Source organism: Aythya ferina (genome assembly GCF_964211825.1).
Source record: "Aythya ferina genome assembly, chromosome: 16".
NCBI lineage: Eukaryota > Metazoa > Chordata > Aves > Anseriformes > Anatidae > Aythya > Aythya ferina.
Window position 1 is genome coordinate 15,491,790 of NC_140315.1, and position 27,568 is coordinate 15,519,357.

At 44.1% G+C, this 27,568-nt stretch overlaps 1 protein-coding gene and 1 long non-coding RNA gene across 3 annotated transcripts in view; both read right to left on the reverse strand.

The window, feature by feature from the left end:
* Window positions 1–27,568, reverse strand: part of PREX1 (phosphatidylinositol-3,4,5-trisphosphate dependent Rac exchange factor 1) — a 183,338-nt gene that overhangs the window by 142,604 nt on the left and 13,166 nt on the right. The gene's annotated exons all lie outside the window — the stretch shown is intronic.
* Window positions 12,752–14,546, reverse strand: LOC311445491. The gene is made up of 2 exons (XR_014698442.1): window positions 14,356–14,546; window positions 12,752–13,405 (listed from the first exon to the last, which is right to left on the reverse strand). It is a non-coding gene; the product is annotated as an uncharacterized lncRNA (long non-coding RNA).

Sequence of the window (27,568 nt, forward strand, 5' to 3'; positions counted from 1 at the left end):
ACGGTGCTCCAACCACCACAGCTTGTAACTACCTCTCCTGCTGTTTGGTGAAGGTGAGCCTGCTGCAAGCCAACTCTCACACAGGCAGCTCTAAATTACTTGCTGCCATTTTTCTTTTTGTTAGTTTTGTTTGTTGTCCTTCTTACTCATTCAGAGGATAAAAATGTGGCTTATTTTTTAAACAGAATGGAAGTTGATGCTGTGCAGGAAGGGACAGAAAGAGAGGGCTGTGGCGATATCCAAGCTCTCACGTCCAGTGCAGACAGGTTAATACGTCACCCAGCGCTACTTTAGCTCTCTAAAGGTCCCTGGGGTCTGACTAACTGGACAAGACTTCTTGCTTTGCTTGTCCTTTCTGTTCAGAAGGCCTCTCTGACTTACAAGGCAAGGTCCCATGTATTTTTGCTGAGCTATTTTAAGCTCCTAAACTTGCTGAAAAACATATTGAACTTTTTTATATATTTTTTTTTTTGCTGTTTTTTTCTAGGCGTTAAATTGCTTTTATAGAAGTATTTTTTGAGCAAGCGACTCTGTTTCTAGCAGAGAACTGACCTCAGAATCCGTAAATAAATATGACCACAAATCATCCTTCGAGGAAGACTGAGATGCTTGTGTCAGTTTATCATGTTGCTTTGTTCACATTGTGCCTGTACAAAAGCTCCCATTCAAGTGGCTCCCTGTTGTTCACATTCTCTCTGCTTTGCTAAAGCCCATCTCAGCTCATGGGAAATCACTTCCAGAGGAAATCAGAGAGGCCCAAAGATCCGCAAAATGAATTCTCCCTCACCCTATTGTGTGCATAGCCACGCATTTGCGAGGGCTGCACATACAGAACTGCTCAGCACAACTTCAGATTCCTAAGAATGTTAGACTTTCTTTTTATTACCCAGGAGAAAAACATAGAAGAATCAAGGTTACCTACAGAAATGTAAGTTAACTGAGCTGCCTCAATAAGGATTAAAATTCCTTGGACACCGTGATCACAACAAATTTCCATATAAAACTGATTATTTTCCTATAAAACTCGTGGTACTCATATTTGAGTGATGCAGTCTTTTGTCACTGAGTCTGCAACATTCTGGCAGCCAAGACAATTTGTTTTGTACCAGAACCTTCAGCTGACTACCTTGGCATTACCCAAACACAGCGAATGCTCAGTGATGTTTGTAGCATCAATGACCTAGCATTTTACTTCGATGGCTCCACTCCTTTAGGAATGCAGACTCTTCTGCAATTTGGTCGTTCACTGTCTCAGCAGCAAGGCAGTTGCAATTCTCACCTAAGGCAATACACACGTGTATAAACAGAAGACAAGCTAATACATCCTGCTGCTCTATAGCTGCTAATCAATTTAAACACAGGAAAGAGAGGAAGAAGTACGTCAGGGGCTTGGAGATGGCAAAATGAATAAATATAGTATTTATATATAATCGTATAAAATACCTTTCACATTGTTCATCAAGTTGAATTTAGCTCACTCTATTAATACCCTATTTTATTTTTATTTTTTTATCATTTGGGAACTCTTTAAAGGTCTGTGTGGATCACAAATGAGTTCTTTGAAAACAATACTGCTGTAGGTAGCAAAGGCTGAAGTGTGCTCCTACTGCCTCTGTTTGCCCTGCTGCAACAGAAGGCCCCATCTCCAAAGCTGTCAGTCCATCACCTTCATCAGAACTGCAAGGAACTGAAAACAAGGAAGATACCAACAATGTCTGACAGAATATATTTTTCAGACACACCTAGAACATTAGTACGGTGGGAAGAGGAGGAGAATTACCAGCTACCTGGCCTGTTAAGTTCTGTACAGTTTCTAATGGCATCACAATTAATGCTGTGTTTCTTTCCAGTCTTACACAAGCAGCCATGTGAAGCTCAAGCTTCAACAATGCTGCACAGGTCAATTTCTAGGCTTGGCTAGAATTACAGTATTTTGTGGAATTTAACACTTCAGGAGAAGATGACACACTACTGATGCCTGTTGTTCAGCAAGCCAGATGTTCAGCTTTTAATGCATCCCAGCCCTATATGCATTAGCAGGGAACAGCAAGTCCAAAGGCCTTCCAGGATGAGCAACATCCACACAATTACTACATCACGCCTCAGCTTGCCTCACTGCAGCCACAACCATTCCTCTGAACCAAGCAAAAGAGGGAGTATTTCAACTCTCACGTTATATTCAAAAAATTATCTCTACATCAGTCCCATCTGCTCATGGGGTCTTCAAGGACTCCGGGAGTGTTACGCAGGAGGAAGTTGTGGTCTGCGTTCCACACTGCGTGGCCATCAGCTGGCACACTCACATACAAAGAGCAGCCATGGCAGCTTTGCTTCTGCCCAAAAAGATCAAAACTCTCTGCACAAAGCACTCTGAGCTAACTTCAGCTCAACTTCCCAGAGGATAATTTCTACCCAGCCAGCAGAAATACTTTGAATTCTTCTGTGACACACTAGAGGAATTGATCTGAGCCATTAGAGTTTAGCTTCTTTTGCAAAAGGCTACAGCTTGCTCGAGTACGATGACTCAAAGATGCCCCAGCTCTGCAGTCAGCTGTTGGCCCCACCACTCAGTGCAGGGCTCTTCCTTTTGCTCTCAATTATTGCTTTCTAAAACCAGAGCTTAGTTACCTGAGATCTATAGCCCACTGATCAATGCCATCTGACTCCTCCTCTCTCCCTCGTCCTTCATACTGCTCAATTACTTCACTCTGCATTTCGTTTCCACCTGTGTAACGCATTAAGCAGTACTGCTGGGGTTAAACAGCGCAGTATGCGTTGTGAAGGTCTCTTTTCCCCATTCTTTCTACCCATGGGAACAGTTTTGGAGTACTTTGGAACCACACCTCTAATTTAGGGTTAGCTTCCCAGGCTACTCTAGCATCCCAGCTCTTCTATTTATACCACAGTCTCTGATGTGGCACTAAATATATGCATGTAGATCTAGAGTGCTTGCACTCTGAGGCTGGTTCCACCCAGCCGCCTGCTTCAGCAATTAGGCGCTGTGATATCTCTTATACGATGACAGAAGGAAAGCAAGGCAAAGGTACTGAGCTGCCTGGTAGGCAGCCCCTGTGCCCTAACCCCGACCCCGACGTACCCCCTGCTGAAGCAGAGCCCTCAGCAGCAAATCAGCAATGCCAATGAAGCACTGAGTATCTACAAGGACATCTGGATGTATCAGCAGAGGTGACACAGGGAGGGCGAGACTGCCAGACACTGCCTCTACACCAGTTCAGAGATGGCACTGTTCCCTGCTTGCAGAGTCTGGCCAAGTTGTGAATAATTTCAAACACAGAGCTCCGCAGGGGAGATCACAGCACCTACCCGATAGGCACAGGGCTCTAGGTTTCAGGCCTGGTTTTGTCTGAATTGAATTACTCTCTGCAAGCAATCACAAAGAGACTTCCCCAAGCTCAGATGCTGTGAAAAGCAGATCTTGAGAAATCATTTTTAACCCTTCAGGGTGCAAGGACTTTGGTTTGCTGCAGTAATTAGTCACCCAAAATAGGAAGGACGGGTACAAGAAAACCATTTCCAAAGCTTGTGACAACAAAAACCTCCATCTGGCCAGCAGCAGGGCGAGCAGCTCCTGAGGAGACTGCCTGCAAGGGCCTTGCCCTGTTTGATGCTCTAAGCCAGAGGTTTCCAACCCGGTGGCAAGGAAGGCTATTGTTCTTCTTTCTGGTTTGGGAAGCACAGCATTTCCCTTTTCATAGGCAAAACTGGAGTCCCTTGAAGGACCCAGCACTTCCTGGGAAATACTGGCTAAGCTGCTTGTCAACAGCAAACCTGATGCTTCTGGGTAGCCACATTCCTTCATTAGCATGTTACAGACAATTTGTTCAGGAAAAGAAGGCAAAAACAGATCAGCCACGAGCAAAACCCATGGCAGAGTGTGTATAGGTGCTGTTCCCTTCAGATCCATTTCTTTTCTCTCACTTCCACTATTCCTCATGGCAGGTATGAAAAGAGAAGAGCACTTCCTGTCCATTTCACCGCTGGTTCACCTCCTCCATGGCTTCACTCCCAACTTGCTCCTTCCTTCTAACGGCCCCGTGCAGTTTCTCTGCCATTCCAGCACTTGCAAGCAAGCATCTGCCCTGCAGAGGGGAGCACTGCAGGCCAGTCAGTACTAAGGAGTAGGTTGTTTGGTTACACTTGGTGTGCTGAATTTTGCTTCAAGGCTGTCACATGAAGGAATTATTTGAAGTCTTCCTGGGAACCTAGTCTGGTCCAATGAAAGGGGAAAACAGAAAGAAAAAAGAAAAAAAAAAAAAAAAAAAAGAAAACAAGCTTTTAACCAGAAATGATGAAATCCCAAGAAGTGCAAAATAATCTTTTCTGCTCGGTGACCCAGACTACAGCGTGATTCTCTTGCCGAGCTATGGAGCCCAAGAAATCCCATTTCTTTTGTTGTAATAATGCACTGGTTTCACACTGATGGGCAGCTGAATTCCACACCACTCTCGCTCCCTCTCCTCAAAGAGCGGGAAAAATACGATGAAAAAGAGCTCAAAGTTCGAGCTAAGGACAAGGAGATTGCTCACCAATTACCAGCATGGGAAAAACAGACTCAGTGTAGGGAGATTGCTGTAATTTATTGCCTATTACTAACGGACTAGGGCAGTGAGAAACTAAAAGCATACTAAAACCACCTCTCCATCCACTCTCCTCTACCTCCTCCCTCCAAGCAACACAGGGAGATGGGGGCTGCGCTCTGTCCCTAACGCTTTGCCTGCACTGCTCCTTCTTGGTCCCTCCCTGCCCCTGCTCCTCATGGGGTCCCTCCCACAGGATGCCGTCCTTCCCAAACTGACCCCATGTGGGCTGCCCACAGGCAGCAGCTCTCCAAGAACTGCTCCCACATGGCTCCATACCACGGGGTCCATCCCCCAGGAGCAAACTGCTCCAAGCCAGGTTCCCCATGGGCGGCAGCTCCCCCCAGACCCCTGCTCCTGCGTGGGCTGCTCTCCACGGGCTGCAGCTCTGTCCTGGGGCCTGCTCCTGTGGGGGCTCTGCATGGGCCGCAGCCTCCTCCAGGCCACATCCACCTGCTCCACCGGGGGCTCCTCCAGGGGCTGCAGCGTGGAGATCTGCTCCATGTGGGACCCATGGGCTGCAGGGGGACAGCCTGCTCCACCAGGGGCCTCTACAGGCCGCAGGGGAACTGCTGCTGTGTGCCCAGAGCACCTCCTGCACTGACCTTGGGGGCTGCAGGGCTGCTGCTCTCTACGTTTTGTCACTCCTCTCTCCCAGCTGCTGTTATTCAGCAGTTTGTTTTTATTCTCCCCTTTCTTAAATGTGCTCTCCCAGAGGCCCAACCAGCGTTGCTCCCTGGCTCAGCTCTGGTTAGCGGCAAGTCCCTCTGGAGCCACCTGGAGCTGGCTCTGATCTGCCACAGGGCAATTTCTGGGCTCTGCTCACAGCAGCCATCCCTGCAGCCGCCCCCCCAACTACCAAGATCTTGCCACCTGAACCCAATTCAAGCAACCATAAGACCACCTCCCCTTTCAGTAGCTCTGTCTTTGTCTGCCTCCCTCCCTCCTGGCTGCTAGGGTACAAAAATACATCTTACCCATTTTTAACAGCAACATACAGTACTCAAACCTAGTGCTGAACATCACCACACGTGAAATCAAAGCTAACTACAAAAGCAGCCTGCAGGCCACAATATGATTTAGAATTCAAAGCACCTTTTTTTAATTCTGCCCTAGAAGCACACACTGAGCCACAGATAATTAGAGTAAGATACGTGATTACAGGAAAATGGATGAGGGAAGATGAAGAAGGCTCCAAAGTTCCTGTGGGTAGCATCCTGTTGTCTGACTTCATTTGACTCGATGAAATGATGCTCACTGGAATCAATGCGATTGCAAGCAATAAAATTGTCACTTCATTACGTAGCCTCTATATTTTATGATGATACATTAGCTCTGCTTGCATCTGCTGATGTTATCACTACAGTAAATATTTAGCACCTACGCTGCGTTGGATGCAGAACAAGGCTGCAGACAGGAGAACATCCTCTGGCCCGAGTGACTGTACAAGAAAAAGCACACCTGGGAATGTCAGCCAGAGGTCGGAGCCACTCTGTTATACAAAAAACCCTCCTCTGTATTGATGGCTCTTCGATGAGATCTTTAGCTTACTGACTGCACTCAGAGGCCATGTTCCTTTCACATTAAGGGCTAATTATGAAATTATATTTAATTCAATATTTGGCAAAGCTTCTTTAGGAAGATTACTGAGCCCAAGTGATATATTTTTCACCAAAACAGTTTCTGAAGAGCAAGGCTAGGAGGTACCTCACCCCCCAAACACATGTATTACCAAAGACTATATATAAAAAAACTGAAATAATAATTCATAAGCAGTCACAAATCACCTGCCATGTTTTCAGACCAGCACTGTAATGAACATACCCCTTTCAGACTTCATATGGCTGCCCCTTCAGATCAGTGGCAAAGTTTCCTGGTTTTCTCAGGCTGTAATTCGGGTTAATTCTTTAGTTTACCCTTTCTAGAATTAGCAGAGATAATTGCTGTGAGCAGCAGTGATTCAGTTCCAAACTTCAGGGTCCTGCTGAGTTGTTTTTTTTTTTGTTTTGTTTTGTTTTTGCATAATCTTTGCAAACACAGCTTTAAACCTTATAAATTCTGCACTCAACAACTACAGAAGGTCTTTAGGATGCATGGAATATATGAGGATTTAATAACTCCTGGTTTGTTCCTGACCTCACTTTGATTTCGTGTCCATAAAAACTAACAGAAGTGAAGGAAATGCAATCATTTTGAGCAGTTCCTCTCTGCAGTGGTCTCATCTGGGAGAACTTACTATCAGCCAGAACCATCTCCTGGAGATTTGCCCCCATTTTCTTCCACTGAACTCTGTATAAAACCATCTCCACTCGACTGCCTCTGAATAATGTACAACAACAGATGAACGACAGTGGATGCCAGGGGAGCCCCATCCAACAGCAGCTAAGTGAGCCCATTGCTGTGCTTCAGCTTTCAAAAGCAGTCTGGGGGTATCAGAACAAAAGATTCAGTCAAGAAAGATCCAGATCACTTAAAAAATACACGTGCTGCAAGAACAAAGAGCGCCAGACAGCTCACTCAGGACTGAAACAAAATCACCAGATCACATTCTGCTAACAGTTTTCCCAGCTAATATCCCAGTAACTCCAGAACCTGCACCAGACATTACAAAGTGAAATAATTGTTTTTTTGAGCCCTTATATCTCACTCTGTCTCCCTCAGTTACTTCATATTTATGAAATCCGTTACCAGAGTTTTCATTAAATTAAAAAAAAATAATAATTGGAGAGGATTCAACTATTGGTATAAAAAGCTGGATTCACACCCTAAAAAAGTTCAGTTCTTCAAATGGTAAATGCAAGATCCATTCCACTGGCACTTAAATGTCACGACTACTCAGTCAACGTGCAGCAGCCCTGCATTCTTCAGGAAGAGAGGAGAATGGGTTCATCCCATGGCAGAGAACAAGTGCCACCAGGACCACCAGTTGGGATCATTATGAGGAATCACTGGAGGGGAACAACTTTCTACAGAGAATTGGACTAAGATGTTTCACCTGGGAGATTTTATTAACAAATCCTGCATAGGTGGGGCTGGTCAGGTGTACATACACGGAGGATGCAAACACGCAGTAGAAAATGAGGGAGTCACAGCACTCATGAAACACAAATAGCACAGACTGGAAAAATAACGAGCACCGTGGCACGATACTACAAAGCTCCACTGACTCCACACTTGAGCTATACACAGAGCCCATGGTGTAACTCATTCCACCTCATATGCACTCAGCTAGATGCAGATGTGTCCCTTACTCCCTTCCATGAACACCTAGCTACAGGACCCTCAGTCGTGTTAATCTGCAGTCCTGGTTCTCTCTCTGCACACTGTATGACAGCGCTCTGACCCCTGACAGACCTGGTTCCTTCCTGATAACCACGGGCCAGGGTCAGCTGTCTGCTAAATCCACCAGAGCCCCCAGCCAGCATACAGCAGAGGACAGTCTGTCTCCATTGTGTCACTTCACCGCGTTTAGCTCTGGAAGCTCGCCCTTCCTTCTTCTCTTCCAAGATGCTGGCTGATATTCATCAGCTTTCCCAGCCAGCTCTTCTTCCTTCCCATTATAAACATCGGTTGCACACATGCATTTGTTTTAAAGTGCTGGGATTTTTACCAGGGGCATTTTGTTAGCTGCTGTATCTGTTTCATGTGTTACTCAAAGAAAAAAAAAATATAACCTTTGCAGAGTCCTGCTAACATAATGCAAGCCACTACCATGACACTATTTCTTTACACTGAGGTCTTACTAGCATTATGGTCTATAGGGAAAAAAAAGCGTAATAATAGTACCCAAACCAAGAAAATAATTACCATCCCTTAATTTTGAAATCCCAATGAAAAATGAGTAAGAGTGAAGAGGGCATCTGTTTACATCAGGGGAAGAGTATGCCAGGTCAACTGAAGGCAGGGCCAACTGGAGTTTGCCTGATGTGCAGCCCCTTTACAGAGCTGCCATATGGCTATTGGTGCACAACTGCAACAGAAGAGATCTTTGACATGTCAATTCCAGCTGCTGACTTGTAATCAGTCCTGCTAGGAAGAAAAATGATTATTTCCTTTACTTGCCCTTGCTTCCCACCTGCATCTAAGCCCTTGTCCTTTTTCCAGTTGTTCATCCTGCCCTCCTCCTGTGAATTCACCACCTGCTTCCACTACTCTGTTCCTGCTCAAGCAGAGTCACAGATTGCATGCTGGGCACCAAGAATTCTCCCAGTATAATGACTGGGGTGGGGGAATCAGCTTTTTCTGTTATTAAAGAAAACAGCCTCAGAATTTGGCAAGGAAACAGATTTTTCACTCCCCAGACAACTTGAATCTTTTGGGGAGTCAGGAGTGGAGAAAGTATCTTATTAAACAACAAACGAATCTGAAAGCTACACAGAACAATTCCCTGTTTGACTCAGTTGCCTTTGTCAGAGGAACTAAGAGAAACATCACGGCCCTTGGTGACGAGAGACCAGCCCATGAAGAACAGCTCTCAAGGAGTTATGATCAGTGCCTTTTCATCTCAGTGAGAATGCTGATTGCATAGGAGCCTGTCCCAAAGCGTTCAAACCACCACTTCAGCGAGCACTTGATGTGATACTTGAGTAGCAAGCCCTAGACAGAAAGCCAGGAATGAAGAAGCATTCGTTAAAAAAAAGTAGTTCTCGGGTCTCACGGCACCTGTCACTGCCAAAGCAAAAGGAGCTAAATTCATCCCTAGCATAACTGTTATCTTCAAAAAGAGGGGTACAATGGCTGAACTTAGCGTGGCTAAGTGATAAAAGCATTTTTCCCAAGAAAAAAGTAAATATTCTGCATGGGAATGCTCTCACATTACTGGAGATAGGGTGTTTTTCCAGTACAGCCTGGAGTGTACCCCCAGGAGGCGCAGATCACTGCTAGACCAGGGTTTGAATCGGCATACTGAAAGCACGGCGCGTGGACTGAAAAAGCACATGGACAGTTGGCTTGTGAGATGACTGGACAAGAAAGGAACAAACCCTGATTCTCACACTTCTTTAGTTCCTGAAACCAAACCAAGGTTTCTATTCAGTTCTATTCCAGAGAAGATAAAAACCAATAGACCAAACAGCTGCAGAGAGCAAGAAATCAAAACAAAGGGAATGGGCTGAAAAAATCTGAAGAACCTGCTGCAGAGCTGAAGGTGCCACAAATCCAACAGCATCACAGCTTGCGTGCTGAGGGAAGATGAGTTCTGCCATCACAGAAGCAGCACTGGAAGATGGGAGCCTATGAAAGGTACTGGCAACCACTGCGGTAAGGTGAGGGAACTGCCCTTTTCCTACAGTCCTACAGGAAGAAAAGTTCCTTTCCCTCTGTGAGCCAGCAGCTTCATTCCTGCCATCTCCATCACATACTTTGAACTCACGCTGCCAGTCCTCAGGGTTTAGTTTAGACTGCACCCCAGCCCTGCACAAGGACTGGGAAGCTCTTGGTGCCTTGTTCACTGCCTCTTGGCTTGTGCATAACAAACCAGCTACAGTCTGGCTTTAATAAGAGCTGCGCTATTCATTGTGGCAACGGCGCTTGAAATCTCTTCAACAAGTAATAGGCAGCCCTTCCCATGCACACTGCAAAGTCACAGCAACAGAACAAGAACTAGCCACTGGAATTGGGCATTTCAAGAAACAGTCAGATGGCTGCTGGCCACAGGGCAATAATCCTTTCCAGGGATTTGGTTTAGACAGCAAGCAACTCATGCAGCAGCTCGAAAGGCCTCATGAGACAAAGCGTTCATGCCGGCAAAGCACAATGCAGCCCCAGTAGTGATTAAATCATGGAGATGACAGAGAACAAATGCATTCAACATTGTTTATTCCACATATTTTCCATATGCTTGAAAACAGAGAGGAAAGAAATAAAAATTATAAACAGACACTTCTTTGCTCAGACAGGAATCTTTGCACAAGAGCCAAGTCACCATATTAGCCAGGAGTACTGAGAGCTGGAAGAGATGGGAAAGATGAACTGCTCTCAGTCAAACTCCCAGCAATGCTTTCCCTAACCACAAACAAAAGCTTGGGAGACACAAGCAGACTCATTTTGGGGGGTTGCTTTATTTTACATCCCCTCCAAGTTTTGACAGTGTTGATTACAAGCAGTAGGCATACACTGATAGCGTGTATTTGAGAGACATCCTGTTCTCAGAGTACCGACCCAGTTCTTTCACAGACCTGAGATACGCCAAAAAGTATTTAAGAGGCTCCTCCAGTACAAAATATATATATATATTTATTAGCCTTCCATTGCTTGCCCAGTACAAATCCTGACCTGGTTGAGGTTGAACCCTGCCCTCAGCTGCTGAAGCTGTACCGGGAGGGCACTGAGGCTGGTCTGTTAGTGTAAGGCCGAACACCTCCAGATGAGAGGGAGAACACAGGGCAGGATGCTTAACGCTGTTTTAGAGGAAAGCAGCCCATTCCTGACCACTGCACCCCACGATGGGGGGCACAAACTGCACGCACCAACGCAACAGGCCACATGTCCCTGAAGAAAAGCAATTCTTGTAAACTCCCAGATTATCCCCCTGTCCTGTTGGAACAGCAGTGGAGGGGAGGGGAACTTGCCCTTCTGTTGTGTGCCTTCAGATTACTCCCTCTCACGTACCCAAAGACAGCAGCTTCATTGTGAAAGAGCAATTGAAAATGCTGCAGGGATGAGAAGGGTCCAAAGTCCCCAAGTCCTGCACGTCAAAGGTTTTAAGCAGTCTCAGATCAGCAGAACTGTTTAACCTGCACTATCCATTTACCTCTAAATCATTCCCACCTTTGACAAAACTTGAAGAAGCCCATAACAATGAGATTATGAAGCAGAAAGCAATGCCTTGCAAAGACTCTAGCAGTCTTAGTTCTACTGATCTATACAAAGTGTGGTTGTGGGATACACCCTAGCTGATCAAAAATAATGATCTGGTTAGAAAAATCTGAAGTTTTCAAAGTTACCACAAACTGTGCTCTGCTCACAAAAAAAAAAAAAAAAAAAAAAAAAAAAAAAAAAAAAGTCTTTAGAATTTAAGTTTTCAAGTTTTCAGTTATGGCCAAGAGAACTGGAAACATACTATGTCAAAATGTAAGCTAGGATTCTCTTCTGATCACTTAAGTACAGCTGCCAATGTTATACGTACAACCAGGTCTTACAAAACTCATGACAAATCCTGATGGTGCCAATTCATCAGATTAGGGAGAGAGAGCAGACTGTAGTGATCTGACACTAGTAAATACCTAACAGTTTAGGGTACTCGTGCTTAAGACTCCATGGCATTCTCAGGCTTCCAACTATTTTCTAGTTTGCGATCAAAGCAGTTGCTTACATTGATAATTATATTGATAAAAGAGGTCTAATTATCAATAGTTTTTTTTCCAGCCATGCCTGCAAAATTCTCTGGGTGAACGCCACTGGTGAGAGAGAGCACATTATGTGGATGGCCAAGTGTGCTGGGCACAGAATCAAATCCCAAGCTGGTCCCACCAGATGTCTGTAATTACCAGGAGGCTATATTTGATGCTGGGTAGTGCAATATGCGCTACCCAGAGCCAGTATACTTAACTGAGAAGTTAGAAATGCAGAGTTATTTAACAGACACATTTACGTTGCAGAGATAATTTGCAGACAATTGGTATCAGGCAGCCAAATGTCTCTTTTACAAGGCCTAATCCACAGAGCACCACAGTAACAAAAAGAACTACCAGCTTTGCGCTGGTTCTCTAGATCTCTTCCCTGAGAAACAACAGCAGGGCAAACTGCTTGTTGTCCCTTCCACAGCAGCACCGCCACAGGTCAGCCTCTTCAATCCAGTCCTGTACAGAGTGATGGAAATAAAATAGCCACCTACATAATTTCAAATAAAATAAGACAACTTTTGGCAAACTAAGCAAAAAGAAACTGGCAGAATGTTAGCACGGTACCAGTCAAAGAGGCTACCAAAATTATCACCCCACTCAAGGGGTTCCCTCAGCACAAGTCCATGTGCTCAGACGAACTGGGGTTGAGTTGGAGCGCTACAGAGGAGCCAGAATGGTGACCTACTTTCAGCCTCTACGAGCTGGGACACATCCTAGTCGCTATTAATAGACACACTTCACTTCCAATCACGTGCTATAATCTGAATACTGCTTCGGTCCTTAGAGTAATAAAAAACCCAAAAACCTAGTTTACAGAAACATCTTTAATACATGAGCATTTCAGACACTTGCCACAGACTCATGAAATAAGGTTTGATCGCCCCCCCAAAACGTTCCCTTTCTGTTCAATCTTAATTCCAGTTACGTCTCCTTTACTTCAGTGAGCTTGGCAGATTATGGAGTGAGAAATCCCACCCTGCTCTCACAGGTTAGGGATTGTGTAGACCAGATGTTGTTAAAGTCAATGCATCCCTCGTGTTCCACTAAAGGCTTCACTAGCATTCAAAAAACCTCTTCCCACTCCAATGCTCAGAAGTATGCAAAACTGAAGTAAGTATGGCAGCTTTATCCTATCTACTTCTTGGTCACAGTAAGGGAAATCCAACTTGTGAGAATCCACCGGTTTCCTGAAGATGTGAAGCAGATGTCCCACTCAGAACAACACCCAGTTTTCCTTCAGACCTCACTAACAACCTCCCTCAGTGGGACCTCCTCTACACTTATACGTGCCTCCATGGCAAGCACTAAACTGGGGTTAAAGTCTTACAAATTGCAAGTTGCTTGCTTCTTTAGCTCAAGGGCAGATTCCAGCCTTGGGCTGCTGCGTACCAGGTAACTCAGCATCGTATTGCTAGAACACGGCCTCATGTCCTGAAGGTGGAGGTCACGGCTCATCATAACAGTCTTAAAAAAAAAAAAAAAAAAAAAAAAAAAAATCAGGTCCTCCTAGTCAGCATGACTAGTGAATACATCCCGAAATATTCTGAACACAAGCTGTGCATTTGGGTCTACCTCAGAGAGAACTTCAAGTGTTTGACCCACAGACCCAGCAGGATTCATACCGTGCACCAAATGAATCCCACAGGCAACAGGGGGGAACAGAGATGCCTGTGATCACTGTGCTCCTAAGTCTGAGTAACACAACCCATGTTCTTCCCATCAGCATCACTTCTTAAATTAACTTATGTGTGTGTGGACAAGTTCTGGATAAAAACACATCAGGATTAGGTTCCTAGCGGTACAGTTACAGTCACACTGCAAAGTACAGGTGCAGATAAATGAAATGCTGGAAACTGCACATCTACTTAATGGCAAAGCTACAAATGGGTCTCTCTTGCCTGTACTCAGATTAATGGATCATACCACATCCTTTAGCATAAGGCTATATTAAAACTGATTCTAGAGTTACCTGGGCAAATGAGCAAATTCATGTTACTGACATAATGTTACACATAAATCCAGGAACTGCGAAAGTAACTAGTCTTACTTAAGGCTTGGGTTTTGGCATGGTCCTCTCCAGTTAATTTGAACAGGGTGTACTAAGATGGCAGGAAACAATGCTGAAGAAGTGGTTACCAAACATTCTTGCTTCAAAGTGACAGTACTTAAGCCATAAACAAACTTTTAGGCATTCTGTATTCACTTCACAGTAACAGAGCACTCTGGGATCTCCGTGAAACCCCTCCGGGCCCCTAGTTCCCAGGAACCTCACACAGGCACAGCATCTTCCCATCTGCCAACCTAAAGAATTCCAGAATGCTTCGCAAGCTTTAGCTCATCTCTCAACTAGCAGAGTTTATCTTCTGGACAGAAGCAAAGAGTAAAATGAATTTACAGGAATAAGTAGGGATTACCTCTCACCAGGCAGCAGATGTTACTTGAAACACGCACAATTATATGCAAACTGTCTGTCACTAGGAGGGTAGGTGAGCTTTTACCCGGTGATGCAAAAGAAAAAAAGAAACACTTCCAAACTTTCTGGCCACCCAACAAAGCAACAGTCCCGATTCCTTTTGGGTGTCTTGGTACTGTAAAATAATCCAGGAAAAACTGACTGGGCGCATATTATTTTCCAAAGCAGAATGGGAACCAGTTGAGGTTATCTAGGCAAGAGATCAAGAGAAATTCAAGCAGCAAACAATGTACTTCCAAGCCAAACAACAACCGAGGTTCACAGACTCTCTGCAAAGCTCTCCAAGAGCCTGGCCCAGGAAAGACACCCTTCATTTAGCAGAAAGAGGCCTGTCGACTCAGCACCATGAAATTGAATAAAACTTTTGTGGCAGCACCCAGGGGAGAAGGACAAAGGGCCTCTGCCACTGCAGCGTTTCTGAATGACTGAGGCCTCCAGCACCTCCAGCACCCCTCCCACCAGCAGCAAAATCCCAGCAAACTGAGTGCTTATTCATGGCTTAGGCTCTGTCCTTTTACTGAGTTTCCCCCCGCATCCTCCAATGCTGAGCATTTAACAATATCTCCTTTTAGCTCATCTCGTCTGCCACTTCCGCATTTAATTGCGAGTTCATGGGTATTAAGAGGGCTGCACAGCTGAACGAAGTCATCTTGATTTGAAGGCTCCCTTTCCGCATAAAAGGGGAAACAGTTCTTTCTCTGTCTTGTCTGTCTCTCTCCATTTCCTTTTCCCTCGGCCACTTCTCTCCCTGCCTCCTCCCCAGTTTTTCTCCTTCCTACTCCCTATTTCCCAACCCACGTTTCTCTGTCTTTCCCCATAAATCAAATTCACACTGCTCAGAGGTCTGTGCGTGCGGAGAAGGGAAGGCAGAGCTCTCAAGCACTGGCACCTGTTCTCAAAATGGCTCCCAGGCTTCCAGGGGAATTTCTTGCCTGCATCAAAGGCTGTGGCAGAACACAACAAAACCGCCCACTGCTATCTGCACGCTAAGCGTGTGGGCAGACTGCTCTGTGGTGATGTACCTCAGCGGCAGCTCAGGGAGAACGACCAATCTGCAAAGGTGAGATACCCTCGGTGTTGCACAAAAAGGGTCAGAGGAAAACATGCAAGCCTAAGCTGCAACTTCTGTAATACCAAGCTCTGGAGAAGCAGGAGGAAAGGCAACAAACATGTTCCCTATATGCATGTATTTTACGTGCACTGAGTCACTGAAGAGGGTAAAAAAAAAAAATTAAGAGATTAACAGAGCACTCCTATTTCCTCCTTGCAGTCTGAATCCTTAGTGATGTAATTCTTGCTCACTGCATAAAGCTGATTTAACAACGCTCCACAGTGTTAAAACAAAAGAGGAACTGAACGCTACAACAGGTGGCGGCTTGAAAGGACCTGGAGTCCACGATGTACTCCACACATTTCACTTGCTGCGTCAAACAGAGAAAGTGGGGTGCCAGAGGCAAAAGCCACAGTAAAACAACCACCAATGTCTAGTGCAACCTGGGACACAAATCCACAGACTTGATTAGTTAATTGTGCCATATGCTTAACATAATTTCACTTTTCTTCCATGTCCCTTCTTTTCCAATCTCTCCAAACACCTACAATACCACAATTTTATGCAGGAATGGATCCCTTATCAAAGGATCCATCCAAAACACGAAAAAAGGCAATTTGACGGTGTACATACATCTTAGCATTACACTGTTCTTTCCCATTCTCATTCTGCACAGGATGGTCGTTAATTCATCTGGCTCACAAAATCTGATGTTGGAACTTCCGAACATCTAAAAATATATTACAGATAATAACTAAGAACTCTTCATAACCATACAAAATATATATATTTATATAAAAAAAAGCTTTGAACCAGAAGCTTGAAACCGAACTGTGTTATACGTAATTCCTGGGTTTTGGTTGAGAAAGTTCACATATGGAAACAAGCGTTATAACTGGCAGAAAAACAGGTAATTCAGGAAAGAGTTTTCAACTGAGCTATACATTTGATGACAACATTTTGCTTCAAATACTTTACTTAGAAGAAACTGAGGAATCTACTCACCCAATTGGACACTTGTATGGGTGGGGAGGGGAACTAATCCCTTGTTTCTGAAGGTCTTCAAACAACCTTTTGCGAAAATAATGGAATCAAGGCAACTTATTCTTTCAAATCAGTTAAATCCCTGGCAAACCTGGCACCTCTTGCTGACTCCCTTCTATCTGCCTTTCACATCCCCAAGACCTGGGCAAGCCAGCCCTTCCATCAGCAGCTCCATAAGAGAAGGTACCACATGTGGAAATTACTTCTGACTTCCCTGGTAACAGCAACAAAAATAATAAATGCTAACCCGATTTGCTTAGAGCTATCTGATTTGAGGACGGAACCAAAAAAAAAGCTTTTTTTTTCCTGATTTATTGTAAAGCAGTGCAGAAGGGAGGAGGCTTTCTCAGCAAGGGTCAGCACAAAACCGAATGTTCCGCTGTGAGAAAACAGAGCTATCCATGTTTTTCATGGGACTGCTTGAGCCAACAGTGACATGGAAGTGGAAAACTCTCCCCGATTTGGGGCATCCATGAGATTTAAGACAAAGATTTACAGAGTTTGCTCAGTAGTACACTGCACAAGATACAAAAAGGACAAGTCTATATTTTAAGTCATCTGCCTCAGCACTCCACTGCCATGAAAATGATTTCAAACCGAGTCCATCTCTTTGCAGAGCTGTAAGAACAACAGGGTAACACGAAGGCAGCTTGATCTGATTGCATGTTCTGTGTTAGACATTCATGTTATGTATCTTTTGACTGGGATCGTTCACAATGTCTGAGCAACTTCTCAGCTTAGCCTCTGCATCCTTCTCCCGTTTGAGTGAACCCGCAGAGTGGCTACCTCCAGCAAAGCACAGCTGTGCCGGCACTCCCAGAGGTGCACACAGAGGGGCTGTGACTCCAGGAAAGCCGAACTCCTTCAACGAGTTGGGAAGTTACAGAAACAACTGTAAAAGTCACAATGCCAACGCAAGGGAACAGAACGTCTGCTTCTGTAGCAGGAGAGTGCTCTGGCCTCTCTTTTACAGAGCACTTAACACACTGTTGAGATTTTGTACCTCCATTGGAATAGAGAAGTTAAATTGCCTCAATTGTACACATCAAAGCACCTATCTGTTGGTAGTTGTCAACAGCAATTGGAGGTCACCTGCGGGAGGATGTATGTCACTGTCCTACATGTTTGGTGCAGGGTAGCACAACACTCAGAAGCATGTTTTGCTAAGATCCCTCTGACCCTGAATTTGTGGAAAGCAACAGTAAGAGATCTCAGTTCTGCAAGTCTTTTTTTGCAATGCAATCAGCGTGATCCGAAAGCTCAGGACAAGGCTGTGTACCAGTCACTAGTTATTCAGTCTCCTCAAAACCAGCTGCTACTGGGCTTACACGTATGGACAAACCAAAGCTCTGTTCCACCAAGAGGCATGTGTCAGGCTTACCATGGAAGATGAGAATGTCACCTGTGCTCCTCCTGCCAAATTGCCACCATCATCTCTACCTAGAGCACACAGCTGAATATGTAAATCAGTGATTAAGGACCAACAAATGAACTACATGGCAAGTGATACAGAGCAGAGGCCTATCAATCAACCCTCTTTAAAATCAGGAGAGGGTTGCTGGCTTTTTGTTGTTGTTGTTTGTTTTTGTTTTTTACATATTTTAATTACCTTGTGGGTTCTGGGCTTTTTCAGTGCTTGTACACTTCCATTCCATAAGCTGAGCTGAACATGACTGAAGCACAGACCACCAGCCTTCGTTACACACCTCTGATGTCCAGCTGTGTTTCTGTACTCTGCTCCCCACAGATACCACCTTGTAAAACTGAAGCTGTCAGAGACCTTCCCGAGGCATTCTGTGACAATTTGCTTGTTTGAGAAAATTTGCTACGGCACACCCCGAAGGTGATATATTTTCAGATTTTAGCAGAAAGGAGTATAAGCACATAAAGAGAGGAGAAAAAGGGGGAGAAACAAAAGAAAGGCAGCGTGAATGATATAAGATGAAGCTCAAGAGAAGGATAGTGTGCAAACTGAGTGGTCTTGGGTAGCACGGACACACCCAGCCAGCACATTGCCATTAAATGTGGTTGGCACTGGGTTATGTGCTCTGAGAAACCACATCCTTATTACAGACAGAGCTACTGTCAAATGTCTCTTGGTACAAAGCTAGTAATTGTTACTAATGGTATCATTAATTGTCATTTTACTACGTATCATAAAATAATATTTTGTTCTCATTAAGCTGAAAGAGCACAAAGTCTCTTGGAAACGATTATGTCAAAATAACAATTAAGTCTAAGCAGCTTTTAGAGACTGCGTGTGCTGCTGTGGCAAACAAAAAGGATGCAAGCCCACGGACTCACAGCATTTAGGAAAGCACAACTTCGATACAGCAAAAATAGCCAGGGTTCCTGAAAGGAGATCTCCCGAAAACAGCCGATAGGGCATATGCTCAGGCAGATCATATCTTGCAAGCAGATTTCAGAAGCAGACTTTGGAAAACAGCACCATCTGGATCAAATTTGCAACTCTATCCATAAATAAGAAGGGACAGCTTATGGCACCACTGCAAGCATATTTATAAAGTGTGGGAATATCAGGCTGAGAGGCAAGAGTGCTAAGGGGAAAATGCTGTCTACAAGAGCAAGAAACGCAGCTGCACCGCTAAGGAAGTGGTGTGAGGAAGCCACTTCACAGCAAAATGAAGCCAGCCAAGACAAAGATGACTGGAAATGAGGCAGGTGGATGCCAATAACATTCAAAAAAGGTGAGACCAGCCAGGTTCTGGAGCCAAACTGTGATTAGGAACAATGGGCAAAATTCTCCCGTTCGCACAGCAAACCTCCATCCTAGTAGGGTGCTCCCATGCATGGACAGCAGAGCCAGGCGTGTAGGGAAAGCTGACAGCAGCATCTAGTTCCCCCAGGAGGATTTGGAATCAGAATCTGTACAACTGAAAACGGTCCAGTGATTTACACCTTTGAGAACCCAGGCAGACAAAACATGCTGTTATTCTTTTTACCCAAGTGACTAGCCAGAAATTCACACATTGTCCCAATTAGGAGGAGACAATTCTTAATGGAGTTAGGTGATTTTGCTTTTCTACAAGAACATGTAAAATCCCACTTCCATGAATACATCAGGAATCAAACAACCAGAGATGGAGATCTTGCTGTCAGCACTTGACTTAAAACCTCTTTGTACTTTTTCTCAGGGCTCTTTCCATGTTTTAAATGAGAACACTTGCAAGGTGCTTGCAGTAGTTTGGCTTGGAATGACTAAGTGCCATGAAAGCTGCTAGGTGCAAAAGTCATTTTCTTTTTTAGGCTCACTAGTAGCTAAATGTAAATAGCCATAGTGCTAACCTTCTTAACACTGTAGGAATAAAATACGATGAAGTGATTTTGCTGCTGAGCAGAAGGAACACCACTCAGATAAACACTAGTTGCAAATCACTTGCATCACGAGCCATCATCTCTGCTTTAAAAGCACTGTGCTGGTAGCAACCCGGGGAATGGCAGCTTTGGAACAAACAAGGGAGGAAGAAAGCTGGAAGAGGCAGGAGAGAACAGACCCTACTAATTGGTACCACTTCTATGCTGGAAGTTATTAACCTCTACTCTCAGCAAGTTTGTGAGAGCTACACCTTGGCTTCAGCAGAGTGTCAGCCAGCTTGGTTCAAGGCACCAAAAGGGCACTTTGGGCTAACCTGAGCTACACCGATGAGCATGTCATCCACCCAGTACATTCCAGGTGGCAGATCCAGACAAAGAAACTTGTATTGACTGTGCTCTTGTATACAAACACTTAGGGTGTGTATGTAGGGAAGGGTAGAAAGAAGTCAGCCAGACTACTAGCATCTGTTTCTTCCCATGCTAACAGCTCTCCAATTGCTTTTTAAAAGAAAAGTAAATCTCACTTCCCAAGTCTTCTGATGGGATTGAAAATTGGCCTGTCTTTTCAACAACTCCTTCTCATTCTCTGTGCCTTACAGCTGTGCCTTACTGTGCCTACTCTCAGCTCTGCTGTGAGCGAATGTGTTCTCCAACGAAATGCTGCCACCCAGAACTGAAATGAAATGCTTTCTTGTCACTCTCTCATACCCTGCTTATGGACTGGTCATACTGTTCTGCTCAATTTATGTCTGTCTCTGAAAAACTGCTGCTCAATTTATTATACTCAGTTGCAGACTTATTTTTTTCTTCTTAAGACTAACATCAGCAGAGATCGGAATGTCTGTGTTCCCAGCACTGAAGAGAACCTATACCTCCCTGACATTTCATCTAAGGAAACGTTTACTCGGCTGTATATGAGGGGAAAAATAAAAACGGTAAGTCTGCTGCTGCTTTTGTTTTATGATGATTATTTTGTTGAAGGAACAGCCACTGCAGCTGGAGAACTGGAGGCCTGGAAAGCAGCGATGAGCTCCAGAGGAGGAGCATCATCTAATATTTAGCATCACACTCTTTATGCATGAATGTCCTCCATAACACACTCCACTCTGCAAACATCTCCAGCTCATGCATGCTTTAATGGTTGGTACCATGCATCAATAAGTTATGAATTTAGAGATATGACTACTAAGTAAACTCATCAAGATTCCACTTGAATGAGTAACAGCCAAGAATTCGCTAGCAAGAAGCACGAACCCCTTAATTCCCCTCCAGTCAAGGAGGTACTCCGCTGTAATAAATGGGGAAAGCAGCTATGTGGGGGGGGGACAAACCATTCAAACCCATGTTTAAGAAACTGAAAACAAACATTAAGGTCGTTTTGTGGAAGTAAATAGAAATTGCTCCAAAGTAGCAGCAGTTTCCTTTCAAACAAGATGCTTTGGTAGAAAGGGGGTGGTGTTCTTGCTAGGCTGCATCCGTGACTCCTTTGGGGTGCAGCACCTTCCTGCTGCAGAGCACGCAGGCCCCAGGAGCCAGGCAGGGACCTGCACATGCCACCCCTTTTCATCCTGGCATGAGCATAGAAGAATCCCTTCTCTTGGCTGTTGTGTGTTCACCACTTAGCGCACAGAAAACCAATTCTAGAAATGTTTTCAAAACCTTACCACTCCTGCTTTTGTAAAACTGCCTGCAAAATTCAGCTTGCGTTTATATACACAGCCACAATTCACCTGAATCTGAAATCGATAAAAACCTGATTTTTCTAATCTGTTCTGTTACCGTCTTCCTTACCTCCTTGGGATATAATTCCTTTATAAATACTGAAACGTTCACACAAACGAAGGAAGTTACTTTATTTCACACCCTTCTGTTTATCACCTTGATGGTTAAAATCAGTACTAGAGTCAATTTGAAAAAAGCTTTTTTTGTACTAGAATCACTACAGGGGTAGCTCCAATCAGAGCTGGTGAATAAGCAGTAAGGGCAGGTATATGCAGGAAAAATGCAGCATTTTATGCAACTAACAGTAAAATCAGTGAAAAACACTGATGCAGAAAATTCACATCCAATAGCTCTAAAGATATTGCTAGAAATTAACAGTTTTTCAGGGAGTTCCTGGAACAGGAGACCTTCACATAATTACTTTGCTCAAGTTTTGGATCCATGAAAACTCCTCTAGGTCAATGGCCTCTGAGCTGAAAAACGTTTTTATCTTTCTACCTCACAAAAATCCTCCCCTATATCTCTACAAGAACATGTAGAGAAGTAGCATTTCAGTTATTCTCCATCTCTCTCCCGAGATCTGCTCTGCATAAAACCTCAAAACCAGTGAGAACTTCTTCACTGGCTATGAAATTCTGGTATGCCGAGCACTGCACACCTCAGGTAGATCTCCCTTCAGTGAAGATTAAACAATGACGTGGGGAAAGAAAATGCTATAGGGTTTCAGTGCATGTCAGAACTTCACATCTGAAATTGATAAATACCTCTTCCTACAAACAGAAAAACCCCACTAACAAGTACAAAGGATAAGGCCTGCATCACCAGGCAAAAATAAACAGAAGCCCTCCATTTTCCGAAGAGTGCTGGTAAGGCATGTATCATGGCACATCAATGCTGGCATGTATCATGGCACATCAAACCTTTTTCTTTCAGGTACTCCAATGCAGACTACCCTTTTGGAGAGGCATCCCAGAACCCCAGTATCACAGTCTCATATGAAATACATGCTGGCAAAGATGCTGTGTCTCTCTAAATTGAGAAAATTCCCAGTGGATGGCATTGTGCACCCTGCCCAGAAGTTTGTAAAGGCAACATGAGAGCTGCCCCAGAAAGACCAGGAAGTTTGAGAACAAAGCACCACATTACCAAGGGAGATTCGTACCTGGGTGGGTCACTGCCTCATGTTTACACTGCTGGGAAAAACTTTTTGATTCTGCCTTAAAAGTGTAGAAAAGATTCATATAATGATGAACGAAGACAGAAATGATCCATTTAGCCAAATTTTACTTAAATACATGTTAGAATGGACAGGTAATATGTAAATAAGAGGCTTTGCTATGAAGATTATGAAATTTCTGTCACTAGTGCCACACCTGGTGTACAGTTAGTCAGAAAAAAAGACACCAAAGTGCAAATTACTCCCCCGTGCAGAACAAGCTAACAAAAAGAACCTAGGGAATTTGTTTCCACTTCACCCAAAGCCTCAATCCTTCTGAACAATTACACCAGCTCTGCTGAAACTTGCTTACACAGCAAATAGCAAAAACCATAAGCCTAGAAAACAGAAGCAGAATAAGGCAGCACGTTTCTCTTCCTCCTTTGAGACTGTCACTCAGACATCATCTGTATTTAACACTTCTTCCAAAAGGCAAGTTCTATTCTGATGGCTGGGGGCTCACTGCAGATGACTCAGGTGATGAGCACAAGGCTGGAGAGCCATCGGAGCTCGGTCTAGACACAAGCAGCTGTAAAGCAAGACCACGTCTGAGCTCTTCTGCCCCCACAGCCCAAATAGACACCACCCCCAGGACACTGTGCGCCAGCTGGGCTTACATCTCCTGCTCAGGGCTCCGGCAGAGGAGCTCTGGCACATGCTGAGTTTCATAGCCCCTAGGTATCTTCCCCACTACTTTTCTAGTGTTTTCCATGTCTATGTGGCAAAACAGACACATACCTAACCCTCAGCCACTCATGTTACGATTCTGCTGATAGCCGTAAACTACTAAGTAGCATGTATTTGGGCTAAGGACTGGGACTCACATTTGCAAACCAATTTAAATGAGATGGCTGAAGCAATTTTTGTCCTCTGCTCTGGTCCTTCCTCTCCTGAAGGTTGCACCTGCCTCAGAGAAAGGTGTACAGAACACGCATCTGTTGCTAAAGCATTGCCTACTACAACTCAACGTAAAAGCCTGCCTTTATACACTGACCTGGGAACTACGGGAGCTAGAACAGAACCCCAGTCATGCTTTCCTAGTCCCTTTCCTAGGACTTCAGGTTCTAGGAATGGGGCAAGGCAATCACTGTTGTGTTAACCATCATATAGACCCATCTAGATGTGCCTGTGAACGTAAGTTGGGGCCCTAAGCAGTGCAACAGAGCAAAACGAGTGGGAATACTTTCTGGTTACTGTAGTCTAAACTAACAGTGTGAATGAAATAGGGATTCCAGAGTACTGGTATACTGCGTTCCCTAGCGCTTCCAATCGTTCACAATGAGTAGGAAGCACCAAGGTGATAACTATCAAGTACCCACAACATTAATTTTGTGTTTTGCTGTGCACCAACACAGCCACAGTGGGCCTTTGTGTCTATCCCCCTTAGGCCATATGACAGCATCACCTGTGTACTCCAACAGTAGGGACAAGGAGGCTGAAAATGCAATATTCTCTCCTTCCCCTTGGACACATCTGATGAACAGAAGTCTTCTTATGCAAAAATAAGAATTAGGACAACTCCCAACAAGAGCATTGTCTGAAGATAAATCCTCAGAGCAAATGAAGCAGGAGGCAGAAAAGAAGGAGGCAGCTGAAGCCTTGAAAGATCAGAAGTGCTCATAGAAGCCCAAAACATACACCCTCCTGCTCTGAAAAATGGGTTTATGCAGTGAATTTCAGGATTCAATGACTTATTCAATTCTCTTTCAATTTCAAGATCTGAACACTGGAACTAAAAAATTGCCTGAGAAGAAGCTTCCCTTCTGTGGCATCTCCAAAGTTCCAGCTCCTCGCCAAAATCAAGAAGTAGAGGGGAGCCACACAAGTGAAGTGTTGTATATACTGACAGCTCTAAATAAGCTTTTTCCAAATCTCCCCTCGGACTTTGTTTGGTCTCTGACAGTTTCACTTTCCTGGAACACGCTGGCATTTCCTAGTGAACATAAGGGCAGCACGAGCAGTACATTCAAACCACTGACATTTTCACTTCACTTCTGTCTTTTAGACCCTTTGTGCTCAGCAGAGTCTTGATTGCAGAACTCAGGCTTGTACTAACTGCTTAATAAAGTATTTTTGCATAGTGCTGAGAAGAGCAGCTAACATACACACACAAGCAGCCTAGGCAAGCGTGAAACAACCAGATGTCTGAGTGTTTGCACTTGCACTTGTTGAGATTCTAGCATAAGCACAACTGTTCAGACAACTGCCACTGAGTAATTCTAAGACATAAAGTAACTTCTTTATTTACATTTTTATTACTCACTGAGAGCAATGGAAAGCTGCTGACTGGCAATTCCTGAAGAGCTGAGACTTATGTTCAACATTTCGTGTTCACATCAGTGAACTACAGCAGGAAAACTCTCTGAGCACAGTCTCTTGCATCCAGCACTAATAATTTTCCAGTTCTGAGAGTACCAGTGTCCCGCATCCTCACTGACTCTTGGTCTGTGCATAGATTGCCAGCACTGCTTCAGGTTATGCCTAACAGTCCCCTTGGAATGGAGCTACGACCACCAGTTCATTGAGCATTAACTGCCAAGGATGTGTCAGCTGGTTGCCAGAAGACTGAATCAAAGGAGTGTTATTCCTGCTGCTTTTTTTCCTCCAGGATGTATAGTTTGTGTGACATCTTTTACTATGGTTTTTCTCCTACAGGAAACAAAGGATCAAGATCATTTACGAAGGATCATTTAGCTTCGGCTGCTGACTCTCTTAGTTACTTCCTCTGCAACCTTCAGGCACGTCATCTTGCTTTTCTGGGCCTCAGTTTCTCCATCTGCTAAATGCTGGTTTTCTAATTTGAGAAAATACAGCTAAAAAAGTGCCACATAAACACAGACCAGTATCTTTATTCTTAATGCACTTCAAAGCAAAAATTTTCTTCTTCTCCAAACCCTGAGAAGAAAACAGCCTGAGACTTTTCTTTCCACTGGGTTAAGCTGTTTTTTTGATACCATGCTGCCCCAGCAGCTCACCCAGAACCACATTAAAAGAGAACTTATGTCATGCAGCCTTGCTTCCAAACACACACCACCTGGACACAGCAACTGCTGCCACTGCAATTTAATTCTTGCTTGCCGATTGCAAATTTCAGTTCCTCTGGTTGTGTGCTGTAAAAATTTGATTCATACTTTACTTTCCAAATATCGTGGCTTTTTCTTGTGCAACTGCTCATTGGCCTCTATTGTGCAAAAGGATCTCCTGTGACATATATGCTGCATATACAGTATAAAAGACAAACCAAAAGACCGGCCGTACTTTCTAACTTATCTGATGCCAAGATGCATATTAAGCTGTTTTTAGATGTGGAAGGAAACAGGTCAGAGTGAAATTCCCAGATGTGCTTTTTGTTGATGATGCTCATATTTATATACAAAAGGCTGATACTGCAAGGTGACAGCACCTGCTAGAGCAGGCTGAGCTCCACCAGCTCCTCTGGGCTTCAGCATCCTGCAGGATAAAGCCCATGGAGATAGCAGAAGCCTCAAAGGATGCTCTGCCAAACATAACGCAAAGCAGAATATCATCCTAAGTATCCTATCTTTTTTCTTTTTCCTCTGCTATTCAGTGTAACTGCAGAAAATTTCCAGCACCCTTCACCAGAAAAAAAATTCTATGCAAAGTTTCATCAGCTTGATCTGTTCCCCATGTCAGAATGCAACTGAGTACATTAAATATTTAAAGCAAGAGAGGCTTAATAGTCAAATGAGAGATGAAAACATGCATTACTTCAGGGAATGTTTTGTTCACTGAATAAAGAGTAAGAAAGTCGTGCCTCGTTTGGCAAACATACAAAAAATACAGGCCCAGCCAACAACAGAAACTAAAGCAATAAAGAAACCTGTATACAAATTTTTAATTTTATAACAGGAACTGCACAGAGCTGATTTTTTCACAGAACCATCACAGTTGGTGAATAGTGAAAGGCTAAGAAATTACGTACTATGTCTGCATTGACCTGTTCTAACTCCCCAGAAGTACTGCTCTGTCCTTTTTGACTTCTTCCATTCACTCGAAACCAATACTCTTTCCAGCTGTGTTTAGCTCAGAAGTCTTCAATACATTTTAACTTTATTTATGTTTTTTTTTTTTTTCCTTTCTCCTCTTGTTCCCTAACTCCTAATTGTAGTTACTCTGGCAAGCACTGAGCACAAGAGGAGGCAGAGTACCTGTCCTTGTGCTAAGGCTCGGCTAGCTGTGGTAAAACAAGGCAACGTAAACCAAAAATCTGGGTCCAACATGAAGGCCAGAGGACGGGATCCAGCAGAATACTAGCAAGTCAGCTATGGCAAAGCTGGAGGCCTGGCTCAGTAAAATGCCCAGCAAAAACAGATGCTGCACCGCTAAATACACTGGATTTTGTGTGCCTCGTACCATTTAATGACTAAGCGAAGAACTCCAGTGGCACTTTTGTCTTATATAAGTAACATAATCAGCAAATCTCACCTTTCAATTATTTCCCAAAGAAATTATCTTTAGCCCAAAGAGTCCCCAGATCATCATTTGTTTACTGACAAGCTTCCAGAACTTGTTCTCCACGCATGTGAACAAAACACTTGTGCTGATGTAAAGAAGGAGGCATTTCTTTGCAACAGTGCTATCTGCACATGCTCTGGTATAAGAGCTGACAAAGGAACCACGTTCTGGGAAAAGCCTCTCTCCAGCATTCATCTTTTCCCATTGAGGAATCATACCTCTGACAACTGAATGCTCCTAGCAAACGTACTTCTGCAGGTCTCTTTGGAAACCTTCCCCTGCTGTTCTTCCCTTTTCCGCCTCCTGTCA